Below are 6978 nucleotides of genomic sequence, written 5' to 3'. Positions count from 1 at the left end.
ATCACTTGGACACAAGTATTTGCCATTGTGTGTATTCTTCCAGATTTTTTCCATATATATTTCCATATATATGTATATATACACACACATATATACATGTGTGTGCATTCTCATATATATATCATAAACACAAATATATAAACATATGTATATTCTTCCAAATTTTTCCATATATATTTCCACGTGTATATATACATATATGAACATATATGTATATGCGGTTTTTAATCAAAGTGTTATATGCTGCTTTTATATTTGTCATATGTTTTAGACACCTTTCCACGTCATTAAAATACTTCAACTCCATCATTTTCAAAGACTTCAAGGTTCCTCTTTGTGGATATACTATTGCGGGTTTATTTAACCAGTTCCCTACTGACGGATACCTGGGTTATTTTCTTCTGATATTGTAAACAATGCTGTGTGCAAGTTACCACATTTTACAAAGGAAACATTCCCTGTTGGGCAAAGATTTTATAATGCTCCTTTGCGCGGAGCTGTACATACATAGATGTCAGAAGAGAATCATTTCTTTCAAACCACCAGGTGAAGAAAGAATTCCATCTCTAAGCTTAGAACTCTACTTCTTTTTCACAGGTAGCCACGTATCTGGCATGAGACCCTTTGAAAAGAAAATCTCCATTCCTCAGTTTTTGAGATTGCATACCTGTTGTTTTGTTTTTAAATAGCCTCAAGCTAACTCCCTGCAGGACAGCCTACAAAAGGAAATAACCCGAAGTGAAATAATGATACCTCCTCCCACATGCACAAATGTCTATTTCTGTAAATTTGATATTATTCCCTCTGCCAGAAATGCTTCCCCTTTTTCCCCACATCTGTCTAAATCCTACAAGGCCCAACTCAGTGCTATTTCCTCTGAAGCTACTTTTGATCTCCTTCAAGATCAGTCCATCAGTTCTCTAAACTGCTCATATATGGGATGTCAAAGGCAGACTTTGGTTAGAGTCACCAGGTGTCTGCCTACCCCTTGAACTGAATGGGATGCTCCCAAAGCAAGGCCCAGGTCTCACTCCCCTGTCTCCCTCCTAGAATGCAAAGTTTCTTCCATAGATGTATTCAGTAAGCTATGTTTATAGTGTGCTTAAAAGAACATGTCAAAGCTCACAATTTACTTCACTTGATCCTCACAACTTTGAGAGAGAAGCAGGTATTATTTTTTTTCCGTTTCACAAATGTAGAAAATAGGACTCGGAGTGGCTATGTTAACTTACTCAAGGTCACAAATCCCAGCTAGTTAAGTTGGGGTCTGCAGCATTTGAGATAACTCTAGAAGAATTCGGATTTCAAATCTGAGACCCAGCACTACCCAGAAACTGATAGATTACAACCAATGATATCAAGTTTATTATTTCCAAGACCACAACAGTGCTTTAGGAGAACCAAGCCCACAGGGGCTCAAAAAAGAGACAAGGTTCTCGGACTGGGAGGCAGTAGAAGTGGGTTCCTACCTGGATGTGGGCTTGTTTCTCCACCTGTAAAACAGAAAGGTGGTGACTGGACTAGAGACTCTAAGGGTCCTTTCTCAACCCGTGAGTAGTGCACTGTCACAACTCCGCTGGCTGTGGGCAAGGTGGACCGAGGACCTGGAAATGCTCCTTCCACTTTGCAGATGCGCCAGAAGCCGAGACCAGGCTGCGGGGAGGTGAGGGGATGGGGAAGAGGAACCGGATGACAGGTCTGGGGGAGAAGTTAAGGCGGAGAACGGGAAGTATAGTGCCCCTGGGAGACCACTGGAGTTAGATGCCCGGGCAAGGACGCACGGAGAGTGGGGGCGGCACTGGGCGCGGAGGCAGAGGTCTAGGTTCCCACTCAAATCCTTCGTAGACCCGCCGGCATCTCCAGCAGGACCCCAGCGCTCTCTGGGCCTGTCTTTCCATCAGCGTCTACGACCTGAGGTGACACGTCCCCCAACCTCCCAGCCTGGCCCCTGCCCCGCCGGCGGCCGCCTTGCAGGCATCCGGAACAAAGGACGGGCCGGAAGCGAGTCCCTCGGTGGTCTTCGGCCCTTGGAGCAACTTCCGATTCCGTCTAGGAATCTCGGAGGGCTGCTCATCTCGGTGGTCTCTTCGCTTAAGATCCGCTCCCCAAGAGTGGCGTGGCGGGGATCCCTGAGACCCGGGGACAAGGAGCATTGGCTTCCTCCCCGAGCTTCCCTGTGGCCATGTTTTGGGGCCATCGCTGACCACCCGCCGCCCCCCATGTACATTTAGCACACATTTAGCAGGAAGAAATGCGAGAGGAAAAACGTTTGAAGGAATGAATGAGGGTTAGAGGGAGGCAGCACCTTGCAATAGAAAGGAGGCGAGGGGAATTGTCTAAAGACCTGAGTTCAAGGCCTTCCTTGACTTTTCAGCCAATAAAAGGTCACCCAGTTAGCAGGACATTTGCCAAGCCTCAGGATCCTCATCTGCAAAGTAGGAACTAATGATCCTGTCTCAGAGAGGCAGAGCGCTAAGCAAACCCCTCAGTATAGCTGGCCATCATAGCAACTTTCTAAAACCCAGATAGATCAGTTTCCTGTCCTGCTTAAAAGCCTCCCACAGCAACCTGGAGCAAAGGTACACTTAGAGGCTAGGCCAGGAACTGTGCTGGATGCCAGGGAAACCATGGTGGCCTGTCCTTCCATCAGTGTCTGTGACCTGTGGTGGCACACCCACCAACCTCCCAGCCAAGCCCCTTCCTTGCCGGAGACAGAAACGAAAACCAGCCAAGCCTTGAGCTGGTTCCTGGGGGTTCAACTGTGAGCCAGGAGACATGATGTCAGCCCACATGGGGCTTACAGCACACTAGGAGAGTCTAACAAGTAAACAGATGGTGTTAATACAGCATGATAATGAGGCCCATGACAAGGCTATAAAATAGGCCACCACAGGACCTCAAAGGAGGGGGCACTTAATCCAGATTGGGAAGTGGGGTACAGAGAAAACTTTCTGGAGAAGGGGACTTCTCAGCTAAGATTTGAAGGACAAGCAGGTAGGAGTTTCCCAGGTAAATGGAGGGTTTCCTCACTCTCCTAGCTAGGGCTTGGGCTAGTGCCCATTCAAGCACAGTAGCTGGTTTTTCCCACCCTTATCATGGCTCTCCCGCCCTGCCTACCCCCATGTGTCTAAAGGCTCCACTTTCTTTTCTAGGTGTATATGAGTATCCGGGGAGTCCCCAAGTCATGCAAATGGTTAAGCGCTCCACTACTAGCCAAAAGGTTGGTGGTTCAAACCCACTCAGAGGTGCCTTGGAAGACAGGCCTGGCGATCTGCTTCCAAAGGATTACAGCAATGAAAACCCCCTATAGAGCAGTTCCGCTCTGCATACATGGGGTAGCCATGAGTTGGAACAGGCGATGGCAACCAACTAACAATTAGAGTCCTGGCTGTTGAAAAGGGGAATGTCCACACGGATGATATCAGAAGCTCTGAGGAGTACGGGGGCAAAGAATCTCAGGACCTGACCGAAGTCTTCTCTTTATAGTCTCCTTACATCTAAAACATTCCTAGGGACACCTTTCTCACAGCTGCCCCCTTCCCAGGCAGGACTTGATATGAGGCAGGGGGGCAGTGGTGATGCAGAGCAACACAGTAAGTGGAATAGGGGTTTTCTAGTATTATTATTACATGTAAATGGGGCAAAGACTCAGCAGACCTTAGCAATAGACTGGGTACAGGGGGTAGAGAAGTAGGAGGAAGCCAGGATAGTAAACATGATACTGGAACACCTGTAGTACTTACAATGTGCCGGGCATCATTCTACTTGCCTTATCTGTTTTTATCTCACTCATGTAATTCTCACAACTCTACAAGTTAGGTAGTGTGTAAGGCTGAAACCTGTCAGAGAAAGAAGAGTAAAATATTTTCCACTAAAAGAAGCAATAGAAAAGTAGAAGACTGTACCCTGTCAAAGGCAGAAAACTTGCAAGACGTGGAAAAACAAGGCAGTCCTGTGGAGTTCCAGCTCTCACAGGTTTTACTGTATTACGCCCATTTTAGAGGTGAGGAAGGTGCAGCACAAAAAGGCTAAGTAACTTGTCCATAGTTGTGCAGTCCATGGTATGACATTCAGGGTTCTAGTTTGGGCCCCTAGGTGAATAACAGTGACTTTTACAGTGATTAGAACAGGAATGGAGCTTCAGAGTTGAGGGTAGATGGTGAGTTCTGTGTTAGGCATATTGAATTCTGGTAACCCATGTATTAGTTCTTGTACCAAAGCTAGTGTGATGGTTTCTAAAAGAGATCAGGGTAGAGTTCAGAATTCTCTCAGGCCAACCCACTGAAGGTAGATCAGGCCCACAGTGCTGGCCACAGGGACACCTCTGAAGTCTAGACACACTGCCCAGGTGGTCCTGGACCTCACAGACAATGAAAGCTGACCACATGAGCATGAAACAGCTCTGAGGAATAAAAAAACTTGATCTTGGTTTCCAGATCCTTGTATCTCTTACACACTAGGCACCCAGAACTGGACAACATACAGTCAGGGAAACCTGAAACCTGGTGTCGATAGCACCTTCCCAGCCTTAAGACATTTCTGGCTCAAGAACCCTGAGCCTCTGAGGCCTTGATGGACCAATGAGCCACATCCAGTGGCAATATCAGGCAGAAGCTCAGGCCCAGACAGTTAAGACCACCCCATTAGGTTTCCAAATGAAGAGGATGATACTAATGTCAGGAGGCCACCCAACAGGCTCAATAGGCAAAGACTGCTCCAATGGCCTCCTTTAAGCCTGTGGACTCTGCAGCAGGACTTCTGATACCTTTGTTTCTGTCTAGCCTGTGTAGAGACATGAGGAACACGTGTCAAGGCCAGAGGTAGAACCAGGGCATCTTCTGGATATTATTGACCCATGGACAGCCTAGAGGATTATTACTTTGGATCCTGTAAAGGACCTACCCTTTTGGACCACAATAACGTACATACTTAACTCCATCTTATCCTCTGCTTCACCCATGGCCATTATACTCAGAGGTTGTGTCTCCAGGGCCTGCTCAATCAGGTTAGCAGCAAGGACCTGTTCACACCCTGCTTCTGTATGCAAACTATCTTTCCAGGTAAAACCTGTAACTAACAGGGTTAAACTGTTTCTCCTCCTCTCATCACACCCTGATCTGTGAGATCCTGTTAAGGCATCTTGTGTAGTAGCTCCAGGTCACCTTACTGGTCCTCTGCTCAGGGCCGCTTCTTGCACCCCTCCATTCAGACATGCCCAATAGCCCCAAAGCTGTCAAATGAACTTCACAAGTCACATCTCCCAAAAACACACCCCCTAGCCGCCATATTGCACCCCCCACAGCACCCTCATACATGTTAATTAGTTCCTGGAATTGCCCACCTATTCCCAGAAACTTCATGATTTATGATTAATTTCCCTATCTGAAACCTTGTAACTACCCTAGAAGCCTCAACCTCAGGGAGCTTGATTTGAGACTTCGTCTCCCAGCTCCTTGCCTGACCAGTTTGCAATAAAGCCTGCTTTCTCAAAGGCCTGGCGGGGGTCTCTCAATTGATTCGAGGGGTCATGCCGGGCAGGGCCCACCCTCCTCGGGTTACAAACCCACCTAGGTAACATCTGCCTCCCAGAGATTAGTGACCAGTTGCAACACATGAAGCAGTTATCTATATTACCCTGTTCGGGTATTTCTGGTTTTTTATTGGCTCCCTGGCCCTCCCTAAGAGCCTCTCCTTGGACACCAGGATTCCAGGGCTCTCTTGGGAACGGTCAACCACATACATGAGTGCAATTATCACAATTCCTGGGCCTGCTTCTTCACTTCTAAGACGGGGATGCCTGCAGCGCACTTCACTGAAACTCATACTGTGTGAAAAATGCACCTGGCACACACGTCATAACTGACTGAGCGCTCAGGCTCAGCCAGGCCTATTGCTACGTGTTGTATGTTACCTCACTCAAGGCTTACAGCCCTGTGAGGCACCCGCCATGCTGCGCTTTTTCCAGATGAGAAATTGGCTCAGAGAAGTCGGGGATCTTTCTCAAGGTCCCCCGGAACGGAAGAGGCAGAGCTGGGGTGCGTTTGGGTTGCCCGAATTCCAATGGCCTGAGGGCAGGTGGGGGCAGTCCGAGGCCGCAGTCACGCCCTCCGCTGTCACTCCCGTCGCGGTCAGCCTGGCCCTGTCGCAGCGGACCGGCTGCCAGCGCCCAGGAACACGCCCGCCCTCCCGGGTGCTGGGCGCGCGCGCCCACCTTCACCACCGACACTTCCGGGAACCTGAAGGGCCGGAAGTGGGGGCTTCACCCGCTTCCGGCCGGCCCATTGTTTTCCTTTCTGCGGGTTGCCGCGGCGTCCGACTTTGGTGCCAAGGGGCTGTCGCCGCGGGTGCCCCAGGGAGCGGTCCTGGAGCGGGAGGAGGCAGGGCCGGGGTCGTCAGGCCCCAGCCGCCGCGGCCCGGAGCTCAGGTCGCCGGCGCCAGCCCGGACCACGCTCCGCCCCCATGATGCTCAGAAGTCGCCGGACGCGGAGCTACCTTTTTGTCCCGTTTCTCTGACCAGCCGTGCCTTGCACCGAGCCGGGCATCTGCGGGCACAGCGATGAACAGGGTCGACGTGGTCAGGTGAGGGGCGCTGCAGCGGCCTGGTTTAGGGTGAAATGTAGGTAGATGTTTTCCCAGCCTTGCACTGGGAAACAGACAATACGAAGCATCAGAAGTGGGTCAGATGCAGCCTTGGAATTTCAAACGTGAAGTGTGACTTGGAAACTCAAGAATCCAGATGAGATAAGCCGCTGAGTTTCGGAACGATAATAGAAGTAGAAAATGGCCCGATCTTGCTAGATGTGTGAGATCTCAGAGCAGAGTTCGCATTGTTTTTTAAGCCCATTTTTGTCTTTTTAAAGAGATTGAGGCTCAGAGAGTAGTTTGCCCAGGGATCCGGGATGCACGGTGAGTTGAAGCATAGCGCAGATGTCCTAGTTACCAGTGAGGTACTGATTTTCAAACAAGATCTTACAATAT

General features: G+C 49.3%; 1 protein-coding gene across 1 annotated transcript in view; it reads left to right on the top strand.

Moving 5' to 3' along the window:
- The first annotated feature begins 6328 nt into the window (after positions 1 to 6328).
- Positions 6329 to 6978, top strand: part of ZNF660 (zinc finger protein 660) — a 38043-nt gene continuing 37393 nt past the window's right edge. The window contains exon 1 of the mRNA XM_064274696.1: positions 6329 to 6579. The gene's annotated coding sequence lies outside the window, so the exon portion shown is untranslated. The remainder of the gene's footprint in view (positions 6580 to 6978) is intronic.

This window comes from Loxodonta africana, chromosome 22 (genome assembly GCF_030014295.1).
Source record: "Loxodonta africana isolate mLoxAfr1 chromosome 22, mLoxAfr1.hap2, whole genome shotgun sequence".
In the NCBI taxonomy this organism is placed as follows: Eukaryota; Metazoa; Chordata; class Mammalia; order Proboscidea; family Elephantidae; genus Loxodonta; species Loxodonta africana.
The sequence above is the reverse complement of the archived record's forward strand: the minus strand, read 5'-3'. Positions and strand labels throughout refer to the sequence as shown.